This window comes from Ambystoma mexicanum, chromosome 1q, assembly GCF_040938575.1.
Source record: "Ambystoma mexicanum isolate Mex_15411 chromosome 1q, UKY_AmexF1_1, whole genome shotgun sequence".
In the NCBI taxonomy this organism is placed as follows: Eukaryota; Metazoa; Chordata; class Amphibia; order Caudata; family Ambystomatidae; genus Ambystoma; species Ambystoma mexicanum.
The window spans coordinates 550,767,658-550,782,702 of NC_090922.1; the positions used below are offsets into that span (position 1 = coordinate 550,767,658).

General features: G+C 47.0%; 1 protein-coding gene across 1 annotated transcript in view; it reads right to left on the reverse strand.

Annotated features, from left to right (window-relative positions):
• Positions 1-15,045, reverse strand: part of LOC138521666 (carcinoembryonic antigen-related cell adhesion molecule 8-like) — a 179,871-nt gene that overhangs the window by 113,288 nt on the left and 51,538 nt on the right. The window lies entirely within an intron of this gene.

The window sequence follows — 15,045 nt, forward strand, 5'->3', positions numbered from 1 at the left end:
AGGTTACATACCAGAAAGTCAGAATGCGGGACAGAGGATATTCCTTGTAAATAATTCAAGATTCTTGTGTAAAAAAACATTATCCTTGGCTAAATCACAAATTGCCACAATAACAGAATGTGTGGTTATATAAGTACCTGTATTTTCATCAATGCATTATTATTATAATTGACTTTTTATAACACGCTTAATACCGAAGAGGTTTCTAAACACAGTCCCGGGATTCGAACCTGTGTTGCTTTGTCTTGCTTCCAAGACAAGCGCGTTGCGGCTGAGCTATACTGGCCTCGGAAGAGTATATCTGGAGCAACAATAGCCCATTGTGTTATTGCCTCATGCAGAGATTTGGACTACACCTGTTAGTTATATTTCCCACTCATCCAGATGACCAAAAGACTACCTTTGTGTTTACAATTTTGGCAAAATGTGTCTAAATGCAAATTTTATGTTTGGGCTACTAGGTGTCGCTTGTGACACTATAAAGCCCAAACTATTGCTGATTCAAGTACAGAGAGGGAGGAATGGCATATGACGAGGGACACAGAGGAATGGCATTCGAGGAGGGAGACATCCCTTTGGCCATTCCCACCCATTCCTGCGCTTTAATGACGACTTTCACGCAGCGTGCTCATGTGCTGAAATAAGGTGCAGGCTGCGTGTATTTTATTTTGTTCGGGTTGCAGGGGGCAGGAGGCACGTCTTATGGAACAATGCAGCTGCAGCTTTGGGTTGCTTGATCAGTTCAAGATAACGTTTCTGAGATGTAGAGAGTTATTGTGTTTTTTCTTCTTTCATGACGAGCAAAAAGAATCACACGTGGGGAAACAGCCTCCCAAGGCAAGAGAAGCTGGGCTGTAAATTGAAGCAGTTTTTGAAGATGCTGCCTGGGACGAGGTTGAGTTCTTAGATGTTTTCCAGTACTAGAATATTAATGTATTGAAATGGCATGGGATCCTCGTGTGTTCAAAATAGTTGCAATCCTTTCAAAACATTTCTCCTCTGCTGCTATCACAAGCAGCATATGCCACATAGGGTGACCACATTTTCAAAACCAAAAAACCTGATGGAAACACAGAAAATGCTTTTTTCCAGTCTTCTTACGTTTATAAGTACTCTGCATGTCCTTCACTGAAGTCCTATTTAAAGCAAGCATTGGCAAAACCCACAGTTTTGGCTTCAGTACAAGTATTAGACATTAGCCATGCACTATTATTAGATGCCCAGGTATTCACATTATGTTGCACCTGCTACCATCAATGGGGAGTTAATACCACTAACTCTGTGCCTGGTAAGTTCCTTTGCCATGCCTACTCAAAAGCCCAAACTGTTAGTATTGCAAATTCTTGTTTATGTTGTAGGCAGGGTTACCAATTTCTTCAGCAAAAAGATCCCAGTAGATTAATGGGATCTCAGAGGGTACAGCTTTTAATCATGGTTCAACCATCTCAATCCTTCATCCTTCCATAGTCAAAGTGAGTACCACTGAACTTGGTGACAATGATGCCTCTTATTTTCAATGCTTGGAAGCCACATAATTATGTCAGCAAACACTACATAAAAGTGATTATTAGACTAATGAAAAATAATGTACACTGACCACTCTACTTTCCAAGGCCACTCACTTCTATTTAGACGTACAATTCTACCTTTGTGTTTTCATGTGTTTAATTAGATCAAAATAAAGTTATTTGGCATTTTGCCAGGTACTAAAATATACTATTTGGCAGACTTTTGAAAAAAATCCAAAAAGCTACTGAGTTTTGCTTTTATTGTAAGCTTATGAGTAAGATACATGATAAGATCGGTGAGGGGGGCTGGCACTTATGTCAGAGTTTTAAGGGTGTCAGGGGGAGTATGTGCAGGCATTTACTAAGTGACACAGGTCCAGGTTAATCTGGTACAGCAGGGGCTGGGCGAGCATTCTGCTGAAGAAGCACAATGGAGAGGGAGGAGTGTGAAGCTGGTGAGATAAGGTCTGTGTCAGTGTGAACCGAAACATCATTGCCCAGTGAGGAATAACTGATCAGGTAGAGGTGTGGGCTTCACCTTCATTAGAGGAAGACGAGATCAAGTTGCAGACAAGAAAGAAAGAAAATCGGGCGAGAGGAAAGAGCAAAGCAGGCAGAGGTGATGTAGGGGCCGGAAGGGAAGCAGTCACAGGAGTTTTGGTAGACGAGCTGGACAGGGACACACTAAAGAATGTGAATCAGAGGTGAAGGCAGGTTGACAGAATGTGGAAAGCATGGTCAGTGTGCAGGAGGTAGTGAGAATGTACTTCTTTGTTTGGGTTTCTCTCTGATACAGTCTTTGCAGTGTTACCAAGCTTCACTAAAACCATGTCTAGTTCAGATACATTGATTAGAGGCTGCAAAAGTACATGACATTTATTTATTGTGATTTTAGTTGCAAAGCAACCTTACACAAGTAAAAAAAAAGAAGATACACAAATGTATATATAGCATTTACATTTATTTTCTATTTCTGATGACATCCCCTTACTGTGGCTACCATCTATCAGCCACCTGCTTAGATCTCCTCCTTCCTCTCTGAGTGGGAGGACCTCTCCTCTTCGCTCCTGGCCTCAACCACTCAACTCCTCCTTATTGGAGACTTTAACATCCACCTGGATGCTTCCTGTCCTTCCTCTGGACTCTTTTGCAACCTCTACGGTGCTCTCTCACTCTCTATTCTCCCCTCTGGGCCGACTCACTCTGCAGGGCACACCCTGGATGTTCTAATCTCTTCAGACCTTCCCCTTTCCATCCCTCCCTCCACTCCTCTCTCCTCGAGTGATCACTTTCTCCTTTCCTCCCAGCTCACCCTCTCCAGCCCTCAGGCCAAGCCAACTCCAGCACTGCCACCTACCATCTCAGTTATCTGACCCATGAAGTGTTTGTCAGTTGAGGCTTTTGCTGACGCTTTCTCCCCCTCTTTCCCTCATTGGCTGACTCACACAGTGACACAGCCCTCTCCATGCTCCACTCTGCTACATCTGATACTCTCGATGTTCTTTCCACTGTCAGGAGGTTCCGCTTGAAGCCCAAAGCCAAGTGCAACTCTTGGTATGACTCTGACCTCATCACTCTTAAACGCAAGTGCAGGGTGGCTGAGAGGAAATGGTGGACTTCCTCTGACAAACTGGCCTGCTGCCTGCTGAAAAGCAATACTGTCTCTTGGTCCGCACCAAGAAGAGAGCCCACATCCAAGCCTGTGTCCCTGCAGCATCTAAAAACTCAGCTGAACTTTTTAAAATCTGCAAGAAGCTGGCCAATCCTGCTGCTGTATCTACCTCTCCTGTCCCCTCCCAGGCCCTCTGCATGGCCCTGGCTTCTCATTGTATCTCTAAAACTCAGGACATCCTGTACTCTCTCTCTTCCTCTCCCCCTCCTCCTTATACTCCCTGCTCTTCCTCTGGCCCTTCTTCGGCCAACCCTCTTCCCTTCTTCTCTGCCTTACCCCTGTTCTCCCCAGATGAGGTTTCCAGACAAGTCCGATCTATGAAAGTGTCATCAAAACAGGTTCACCCCTGTTCCTCCAAAACCATCAAGGACCACATTGACACCCTGGCTCCTGCTCTGGCTGACTTCTGCAACCACTCCTTCACCACTGGAGTCTTCCCTTCCCCTCTGAAGAACTCCCTTGTGCACCCTCTTCTTAAGAAACACTCTGCTGACCCTTCCTGCCCAGCTAACAATCACCCAATCTCCATCACTCCTTTTCTGCTCAAACTCCTGGAAAAGCTGTCCATCTCACAGCTTAATCTTCACACTGCATCTGTTGGTTGTCTCCATGACCATCAGTCTGGCTTTAGAGCTGCCAGAAGCATGGAAACTGCTCTTCTGAACATCCGTGAAGACCTGCTCTCCAACCTTGATTCCAACACCCCCTGTTTCCTCATCTTACTTGATCTATCTTCTGCCTTTGACACAGTCAACCATGCCATCCTGCTCAACCGCCTCCGTGACAGCCTGGGTATCACTGATCAGGCTCTGGCTTGGCTGTCTTCTTTCCTCTCTGACGGACCCTCCCAGGTCCAACTTGGGTCCTTCCTCTCCTCTATCTCTATCTCTACCTGTGGTGTTCCCCAGGGGTCTAACCTCTCTCCCTAGCTGTTCAACCAATACCTGTCACTTCTTGTCCACCGCATTGCCGCTCTCTGCCCCAACTTTCAGTGCTATGCAAATGACCCTCAACTCATTGACAGGCTCCCTTCCGCCATCTCTTCTCCTTCTCTTATCTTTGACTGTCTGTCTGCTATCCAGGATTGATGTGCCACCAATGATCTCTGCCTTAATGCCAGTAAGACCGAAATTCTCCTCATCGGCACACCTGCTCCCTCATTTCCTGTAACTCTCTGACCGGCCTCTCTTGGCCCTCTTCCTGCTCCCACCTGTGAGGTTAAAAACCTCGGGGTCATCTTTGACTCCACACTCTCCTTCTCTCCTCATATCTCTGACATCTCTAAGAAGTCACACTACCAGCTGCCCCTTCTCAGAGGTATTGTTCTTCTCCTCTCCTTCCCCCAGAAGCTTACAGTCTCCAGAGCTCTGGTTCTCTCTAGGCTGGACTACTGCAACAGCCTCTTTCTAAATCTTCCTGCCTCTACTCTCAGCCATCTGCAACTCATCCAAAACAGGACTGCAAGACTTGTCCTTGGCCTCAAGCCCAGTATCATATCTCTCCAGGACTGACATCTCTGCACTGGCTCCCAGTGGCAGCGAGGATTAAGTTCAAAACCCTCTGCATTGTCCATAAGGCCTTCTGGGGCCTGGGACCTCAATAACTTCAACTCTCTCTTTCTAAATATCTTCCTTCTCGTGCTCTTCGCTCATCCGCCCTCCAACTCCCTGAGGGCCAGTCGCTTCTCCAAGCAACAAGTTGGTGGTAGATCTCTTTCTTCTGCTGGGGCCTACATTTGGAACGGCCTCCCTACCTCTCTGAAACTTGAGGAGAACCATCTCTGGTTCCTGAAGCACCTCAAAACCTTCCTCTTTGCTTCTGCTTTCTCTCCTCCTCTCCCCTGCTGAACCCCTGACTAAAACTGAAAGGTAATGTGCCAGCGAACAGTAGTTTGCAGACATGCACAGAATTCTGAAAGTTAGCATGATAAATGTAGGGATGAGCTAGGATTGGAGGGAAGGTGTGAGCTATGGTGGGAGAGATTGGGGGTTGAGGGGTATGAGTAAGCTATGGTGGGTTTGAGAAGTGGTGAGGTAGGGAGGGATAAGTAGGCGGAGGGGGGCATGGCTGACAAGTGTGAGGTAGCGTGGTTGGTAGGGATGGAGTTAGGACGGATGGGGTGAGTAGAACAAAGTGAGGTATGAGGTCTGGTGAGTGCTGAGGTCAGGTAGGTGCGGGGAGGAAGGGGTGAGGTTGGTTCGGTGAGAGGCGACAGTGAGGGGTGAAGTTGGTGGAGGAAGGGACATTGAGGGGTGAGATATTGGTGCAGAGGGGTGAGGTATAGGGAGGGGTGAAGTCAGGTGGATGAAGGAACAGTGAAGGATGAGGTCTTGGGACAGAGGGGTGAGACATTGGTACAGAGCGATGAGGTACAGTGAGGGCAGAAGTCGGATTGGTGATAGGGAGGACTGAGGTTGGGGTTAACTGGGTGGGGAGATGGTAGAGACAGATAAGCTTTGGATAGAAAGCAGTGAAGTTGGGTGGGATGGGGATTGAAAGGTGACCAGGGTGGGGGCAGTGACAGAGAAAGGGGTCCCTAGTAGGTCTGTGGGTTGATGGGAGAGTTTGAGTGGTGGAAACATAGGGATAGAGAAGTCGAGAAAGTGGTTTTCGGGTACAGAGAAAGAGAGGTTATGGTGGGTGGGGTAGAGAGATGGGGTGGGGTGGATGGTGTAGACAGAGGGCGTGGAGCCACTGGGGTAAGAATGGGTAGGGTGAGTGGGATATAGAGAGAGGAAGGGGTATGGCAGGTGGGTGCACTATAAAGATAGAGAGGTAGGTGTGTTGGGTATAGAGAGAGGGGGAATGGTGGGTGGAGTATAGATAGGGGAGGTGGGGTATAGAAAGAGGGGGTATAGTGGGTGAGTGGGGAATAGAGAGGGGTTAAGGGTGGGTGCGGTGTGTATAAGATCTATGATGATTCTACACAGGCCGATTTCACCAAACACTAGTTCCATAAGCCCAGTTTTGGTGCTGAGGGAAAACATCATTTCCATCAAGCACTCCCTTCCCTAGCCTCCCCAATTCGGGGGGGAGGGCACCCCCACAACTCATTTTCTCTCCCCTCATCCCCTCAAGTCATGTCTTGTATCTCACAGGGGACACCCCCACCACCCAGGACTCCTGACCCATCCCTGGTTCCCCACACATGAAACATATTTACACGAACACCACACATATACATACACACATATGTACACACACACACACCCCTCGACCCTTAATCCCCAATCCTTCTCCATAACTCACCTGCCGATATTTCATGCGCCTTCAACATCTGCACAATAAGTGCATGCATTTATCCCTGGCAGGCTGCCGTTCGGTCAAAGCGGCTTGTCAGGATAATTTATTTCATTAAACCGTGCATACTGCGGGCATAGAGAGAAGGGAGTAGGCTGTGGTTATAGAGAGAACGGGGCAGAGTTGGTGGGTGGGGTATAGAGAGAGGGGGTTAGGGTGAGGGATGGAATATAGAGAGGGGTTAGGGTAGGTGGATGGCTATAGAGAGAGCGGGTACAGTTGGTGGGTGTGGTATAGAGAGAAGGGGTTGGGTGGGTGGGGCAGATTGAGAGTATGGCATGTGGGAGCACTAGAGAGAGATGAATAGGGTGGGTGGGATAGCGAGGGAGGGGTTAGGGTGGGTTTAATAGAGAGGTGGCTGTTGGTGGGTGGGGTAGAGAGAGAGTGGGTAAGGTGTGTGGGTGGGGTAGAGACAGTTGGAGTAGGTTAGGGTTGATGGGGTAGAGGGAGATGAGGTAGAGTGGGTGGGGTAGAGAGAGAGAGAGGGGTAGGGTCGGTGGGGTGGGAAGAGATGGGAGTAGGGTGAAGAAGTAGGATGGGTGGGGTAAATAAAAAGGGAATAGGATGGTTGTGGTAGAAGGAGAGCCGGTAGGGTGGGTAGAGTGCAGTGAGAGGTGGTACGGAGGTTGGGTGGGAGAGATAGAGCAGGCTTTAGAGAGGGAGGTGTTAGGGTGGGTGGGGTGTGTGAGGTAGAGAGAGAGAGAGGAGGTAAAATGGGTGGTGTAGAATGAGAAGAGGTAGTGTGCGTGGGAGTGGTACAGAGAGATGAGGTTGGGTGGGTGGGTAGAGAAAGAGGGCTTAGTGTGGCCGATGGGGTAGAGAGGGAGTAAATAGGGGGGGTGAGTTATAGTGAGAGGGGGTAGGGATAGGTGTTTTTTAGAGTGAGAACGGGTAGGTGGGTGGATGGTGTACAGAGAAGGGGTAGGGTAGGGTGGGTGGGTGCAGTAGTGAGCAGGGGTCATGTGGGCACTAGCTAGAGAAAGAGTTGATTGAGTGGGTGGGTTAGAGAGAGGGTGGTGGGGTGGGGTGCTTTGGTCTTCTATATAAGAGTGTCTGAGCTGCCAGACAAGTCCTATCTTAAGAGCAACATGTGTTACCCGCCCACTGAGAAGTGAGAACTATCTCTCTTCTCAGGGGTCTCTGAAAAATGGTGTGCATGCTTATTTTCTTAGCTGTTTTCTAGCGTTGCTGCGTTGATTATTGTTTTAGAATGATCCTTTATAATCCTGTTTTAGCACAGAAGTGTTAAATTCTAAAAAGCTATGAGGTTTTGTTTTTTGCTATTTTCATGTAACTCGTGTGCCCATGTAAAGCACTTAAATAAGATGCATTGGCAAAACCAATAATTTTGGCGTTTGCATTTGTTTATTGCATTTTACATTTATAAGTAAGAATGCAGTACATATTTGGGCTCTATTTACCCCGAAATTCAGAACATCTCAGCAAGTCATTGTTTGCAGACACATGACATTACGGGGGGGTAGTGTGGGTGGGCTAGAAAGAGAGGAGGGTAGGGTGGGTGAGGTAGAGAAAGTAGGGAGTAAGGTGGATGATGGTGGTCAGTGGGTCTTAGGGTGGGTGGGGTAGAGGGAGAGGGGTTGAAAGGACTAGAGTACGAAAGGTGTAGGATGGGTAGGTGGTAGAGAGAGTGGGTAGGAATTTAGGGTAAAGAGAGAGCATGGGCGTAGGACATGGGTGGGATAGGGGGACAAATCCCCCCCACAATTTTAAGTGGGGGGATATAATGGCATATGTCCCCCCCAGAATCTCTTCTTGTGCACAGACAGTGCACTGCCACTGTCTGCTGCTGCACATAATTCCTGGCATAGCCAAGAATGGCTGCCAGTGCCGGGCACAGGGCCATCACGAGGGGGGTGCAGGAGGGGCAAACTGCCCCAGGACTTGCACTTTGTGGGGGGAGCTCGTGGCACATTCAACAACTGACTGTCATTCCATGCCTATAGAGGCCAAGGGAATGCTGTCTCATGGAGCTCTGTCAATGCTGAGCGAGCTTAGCCGCTATTGGACAGTGGCCCACCTTTTGGCTTGACAGCTTTATATCCCTGATAACTGGGGTGGTAGCAGGTCAAAGACTCCGAGAGCTTGTATACTGTGACTGAGGTGACACAAAACACACACAAAAACACACACACATACACATGCGCACGCTGTGGGAGTTAGACCGTGAGGATGACATGGATTTTAGTAATCAATTACGGAACATCATTTTCAGAAGGAGCAGTGACTCCTTTTAAGCTAAAGAACCAGAAAAAAACGTATGTGCTGCTGGCCTTCCACACCACGCGTAGAATGAGTGTTGCCGACCTTCCAGAACTCTAACAGGGTGGGATGTACTGTTGCCAACCTTCCAAACCGCACTCAGGTTTAAGGCGCATTTCTCCTCTTATAAAGCACACTTGAAATGGGTAAAAATATAAACTTTCCATCTTCGAATGCACTATAACATGGAAAAATGATATGTTCTGCATGAACACACAATAACACAGAAGAGTGATATGAACTGGATGAAACCACTACAAACGAGCATTGATAAAGCCAACAGATTTGGCTTTTGTGTAGCCATGGGATTGGCATTTGGCATGCACTGCCTGAATGGTGATACTTGACCATGATAAGACAACGGATGCAAAATGGTGTGAACACCTGGGCAAATGATACCAGTGCTTGGCAAACATCTATGATACCTATACACAATCCAAATCTGTTGTCTTTCAGAATGCTTGTTTTTCATTTGACTTCAGTGCAAGGAAGAGATGCAAGGACACACACACTACTTATAAATCAAGTGGCTGAAGGCACACTTGGTTAAGACGCATTCTATTACACCAGTAGCACAATTACAGCTGCAATTATTATTTGTATTTCTATTATTATTATTAGGGTATTTACTGAGCACTGACCGTGCTTTGGCAAGCAACAAAGCGCATTACAATTCTTAGGAGAAAGTACACACTGACGAAAGCAGAGATTCAATGTATCGGGGAGCAAAGAATGGGGCTGGGGAGGTTAGGCAGTTTGGCAGCAATGGATATGCAAGCAAACCGTGGAGGAAAAAGGAGGGAGCAGATCCCCCAGTCTCAGGATAGGTGGGGAGTTGAGCCAATAACTCTCAGAAGACTGCTTAGAAATAAAACTGTAAGGCTGTCTACTGCACAAAGTTTGGTGTTACTGTTTGATAGAGATTGCTCAAAGAGTTATCATGAGGATATGTTTTGGTTGGGAAGATGCAGGTAGTGGATTGTTATGGCGATAGCAATTATTAGCATGCAGTAGTGAATGGGTGAGTCAATAACCAAACAACACTCACAAGCTGTGTGCCTCTCCTAATATCCTATATCTCTCCTATATGTAATCCAGTGTAATAGATTTGGCTCATAGGTGCCGCTTTTGCACCAACTAATAACCGAAACGAATAAGGGGTGCCTCCAACCACTCTTAAACAGAGGGAAGAATCCACATATTGCATTAAGAACACTGATATTGAAATTGGCTATAGCCTTCCACATTTGCAGCAAATCTGAAAATGTAAAAGGTGCCTACTTCAAACTTCCCAGGCATCTCACCCTGTGATCCACTCTGAGAACAATCAAACATGCACTGGACTAAGAATACATATATTGACAGCCCAATACCTCTGAAAGACGTATAGGGCTGTTGCAGGGTCTGTCAGTGATTAACCAGAGCCTGATGTGATAATGGCAGAGTCTATCCCAACCCTGCTGACCTCTCAGTGGCACGGACCCTTTGAGAAATGCCCTAATGTATCCAGCGGTGGGGGAGCCAGCTTGCCCCCACACTGGGCTCCACAGTGCAGGAAACTTCCCATGGCCATGCTAATCCCTATGGCAATTCCCACCCAGTCCCTGCCTACCCCCACCCAAAACACCTTCTGATTGGAACTCTTTGGGCCTCATTACGACCCAGGCGGTAAGTTACCGCCTGGGTCGTACCCTTACCACCATGGTGTAAACTATGTTTACACCATGGTGGATGGCGGATTTACTGCCCCATTCCAAGGTGAGTGGGGCGGTAAATCCCCATTTCCCATTTTACCCTTCCCCATTCCCATTTTTGCCCCATAGGGCATGATGGGAGTGGGGAAGGCGCTAATTACGCCACCGTAATTTACGGTGGCGTAATTAGCACCATGGTCCCTTAGCGCCATGGATTTTAATGCCTGCAAAAAGCAGGTGTTAATATCACCATGGTGCTAACGGACCTTGTAATCAGGCGTTAAGGGTCAGCGCTGTTTACGGCGCTGTTAACCCCTTAACACCTGATTCGTAATGAGGCCCTTTGAGCTAACTTCAATCAAGCATTACCATCAAACTTTGCCCTCAAATTGTCTGCAAGTGGTTTCTCAAACGAGTCTTCTGAGAGTTAATGACAAATTGAAGTTGTAAACACACCACTGTTGTAATAAAAATGTCTTGACCAGGTCTGCCTTCAGCCACTTGATTTTAAAGCACCACATGTCTTTCAATGAAGTCCTGTTAAAAACAAGCAACAGCAAAGCCAACAGTTTTGGCTTTTGCACAAGTATTAGGCATTTCCCAGGCAAAGCTATTAGATGCTCAGGTACTCACACCATTTTGCACCTGCTACCATAAATGGCCAGTTAATACCAACACAGCAGTGCCTTTCCCATGCCTACAAAAAACGCCCAAACTGTTAGCATTGCCAATGCTTGTTTTGCTTTGCCCTTGATTTACAGGACCATGAATCAAGAGTAAAGCAAATATACTACTTGGCTAAACTGAACCACTTTGAATATAGGCTGGTCTAGTCAGTAATAACATTTATGGTGCATAGTCAGCCTGGACATACTTTCTTTTACTGGCTGGGAGTCCTTATATGATAATAATGGCATATATTGGTGCAGCCTGAATGGACATACATGGGAACAACCAGCACCAATATATTTTTATATTAGCATATATTATTTATATTAGCATATACTGTGTGCAAAAACGGCATGACATGTATTGGAAAATTTTCCTGTGCATGGTTGGTGACTTGCAACTATTGTTTTTTTTTGTATGTGCTTCCATACAAAACCAATTGCAAACTGTATGGATTTCTACCCAGTTTGGCAAAGGAAGTGCCGTAAAATGAATCATTTTAACCCAATGTTGCAAACATTTTCTTGGGAGAGAGACACCCCTCAAACTCCCCTTGTTTGGTTTGGTCTCCCTCGCTGTGCTTTGTCGATCCTGCATAACTGATGCAAACATTTAAGCCACTTCAGTTCAGAAATGCACCAACTGCCACTTTACATCATCTATCTGGCACTGTTTATGATGTGTGTTTTAATGTGCACACAGGGGCAGGATGCTCCTTAATGCTGGCATGACGCACTGTATGCCGTCATGCCATCCTATATATCTTTATGCATATGATAAAAAAGTTAGTATGGCATAAACCTTTCTTCAGTACAGAAATCTAACATTCCTGTAGTTGATTTGCAGTTGTAATAATTACCCATATTTGGGTTCCTCCACATAAACTCAAGGCAAGATTTCCTCCGTCTCCTGTTTGTGGCGGTGCGGTCGCTGACCCAGTGCAAAAAATGGTAAGGGGACCTCACCCAATATTTTGCCCCGGGCCTCACCACACCTTGTGACAGCCCTGGCCGGGCAGTTGCTTGCAACTTCACTTGCATGCAAAGACAAACGTTCTGCTCATTCCATGCCACAGCCCGAGCCACGCACCTGCGCATATGACTCCAAGCACTGCCCACACGAGAAATAAACTGTGCATGCCCCTGCACAGTGCACTGTTGCGCAGCCTCCGGAGTCCAGTCACAGTGTTGCTGACTACTGTCATCGAAGCGAGCAGGGAGCATAAGCGAGCAGGCTGACTGAGGAGGCAGCGATGCCACGTGCTGAGTCTCAGGCTGGGCAGGGATGGTCACATCCTCTTTGCTTTTGCAGCAGCGACCAGCAAAATTCAATTGGTTGCAGTCTCACTTGCTGCTTGCTGGGCTGCCTGGTGTGGGCGGAGGTAGTCCTGCAGCAGGGGTTCTGGTGTGGGCAGGGGTATGCCTATAGCAGGGATTCAGGTATGGGTAGAGGTCAATGGTGGTTCATTGGATAGGTGGACAAGTGTTTAATTTGGATCCACCTTTAAAAATATAGACACTGCTTTTTATTTCTTCCACATTTGCCTATGTGTCTCCCGGCCTTCTCTGTCCCAGTTTTCATCTATACGGCCTCTAGTTCTCATGCCCCTCTGCTTATGGGTTGGGTGACGGGTCGGCTGCCTGAAAGGAGAACAGTCGTACTAATACCGTAACCCACCCTGGCCCCATGCCACATCAGGGACAGGGTCACGGTGACCCGGTCACCCTGCAGCTTCCCTGAACCGCAATAGGGTAACTGCAGCACAGTGCGGGCATTAGGGGAGGTGTGGTATTCGGATGATTACTGAAAAGTTTAGCACTGGCCACTGGTTTAAGAGGTGCTCTCTGTGTATTTTCAACACCCGTGAAACTACCAAGGCAAAGAGGCCAGCCGGTAATCTCACAGCATCCCACTGGTTTGCACCCCTTACATTCTTTGGTGTGCACGTGCACCACCCGTCAAAAGGCTTCTGTCAGCCCCTAACTGATGTGCCTGCATAAAGGGGGCCTAGAAAATGTCCAGGCTTCAAAGGCTCAGAACCGCCCATGTCTCTTGTTCTAACAATTAATGGTCAACAATGGGAATCGCCAATGGTGGAAATTTGGGAGAAAATTGGAGGCTACCTACCTTTGTAATCGTGCCACATTAAGGGAAGGGATCTTCTAGCTGGAAGGATGTTGAAAAGAATACTTTTTAGGACTAGAAACTCTTTTTAATTGTCTTAAATGGGGAAAGTAAACAGAGGCACATGTGTTCTGCAACCTAGCAGAACTGCCACCCTTAATCCAAACCATACTGTGCTACACAGGACAATGTTTCACTGTAGCATGTAAGCTTTCCCAGGCTATGCTACACTTTCTCGACAGTAGTAAGGAATTGCTCTGTGGAATAATCCCTGACAGTGGCACTAAACCATTCCTTGCCTGAATGGAAGATTCTAGGAGTGCCCTCACAATGCTACCCACATCCAGCCCAGACTGAGCCAATCCTTAGAACACTGGGATTCCTCTGCTTTTGGGGTTCAGCATGTGCTGGGTTTGTCACCTCGGCTGAAAGAATATGTGTTTGCTTGAAAGCAATAGTTCATTAATTACATGCTCCTATTTCCTGTAATGACATGAAGCAGCTTTGGGTGCTCTCATTGTAGCCTCTTTCACAAGCACAGTTTTCACCTGAGTGCCTTGATGTGGGGAAGTCGCCTCTGGGGGCTACATGGGTAGGTTCTCATGCTTGTGTAACATTCACTCTCTGTGGATTACCCTGCCTTCCTGTTGAGGCCCTCCCTTTATCTTCCTATATTACCTCTCACAGATTTGGTTGTTCATGCAGACTGGCCTGAATAAGGCAGGACAGATCTGACCCTCCCACCCCCAATGTGCTCTGGCTTTCTCTGCCACCATTCAAATTTGCTTGCAAATATTAAAGCAAATAGTGGGGTGACCATGCATTTTAAGAGGTTGTTACTCTGCTATGACACACGAAAGTATAGTATAGTGTATGTTTCTTGAGTTTGATTCGAGCTTCAGCTTCTTTCCTGTATGTGGTCAAGGCTCTCCTCGGTCGGTGACTGCAATATACTTTATCCCATGTGCAATTTGCATGTGCTCTGATTAAAAACACACTTCTGTTGCAAACGTGATTAACCTTTGGCACTCGAAACACCTGTGTTTCTGCTGTGGTATTATCATGTTAAAACTCATTTGCCTGTCTTTTGTATCGCTTGCATCCAGAATTGCACAGATGAGCTGGGTGTCTGTCTTGAGCCACCTCGCCAATATTCACATTACACATTGGACTCAATCATGTTTGTGTGGCAATACACACAAAGATATAATGGATGGTTGACATACAAACAATAGCAACAGAATTTAATTAAATGTGCTTTTTTTAACAAATATGCGTGATCATCACTCACTAAAAATAAATTAACAGATCATTTTACTCTGTGGTTTGTGTCTGTAGCAAAGTCCCCAAGGTGTCCCCTATCCCCCCCAGATTGTATGTGTCTCCTACGCCCCTGAGAGAGAGAGAGAGCACAGTGTGGGTTGGTGGGGAAGATAGAGAGGGTTTAGGATAGCTGGGTGGGGTATAGAAATGGGATATGGTGGGTGGGGGAGAATGAGGGGTAGGGTGGGTGGGATTGTAGCGGGAAAGGGACATTTGCCTGTCTTACAAAAAAGTAATGCACGGATGGCATACATTAGGGCATGACTCATTCAGGTCACAATACAGTTGCAAATCTGTTCGCCAGTGACTGGGTTTCACATAACAAAACATGTTAAGAGTGGCTACAGCAAAGACAAAGCAAGTGCGCACATCAGACCCCTCCCACCCAGATGCGAAAGAAAACATTACTGCAGCCCTGGCAATTTTACTTTGACAACCTCTTATGTGTTTGTTTGCATCTCTGGGTAGGGGGGCT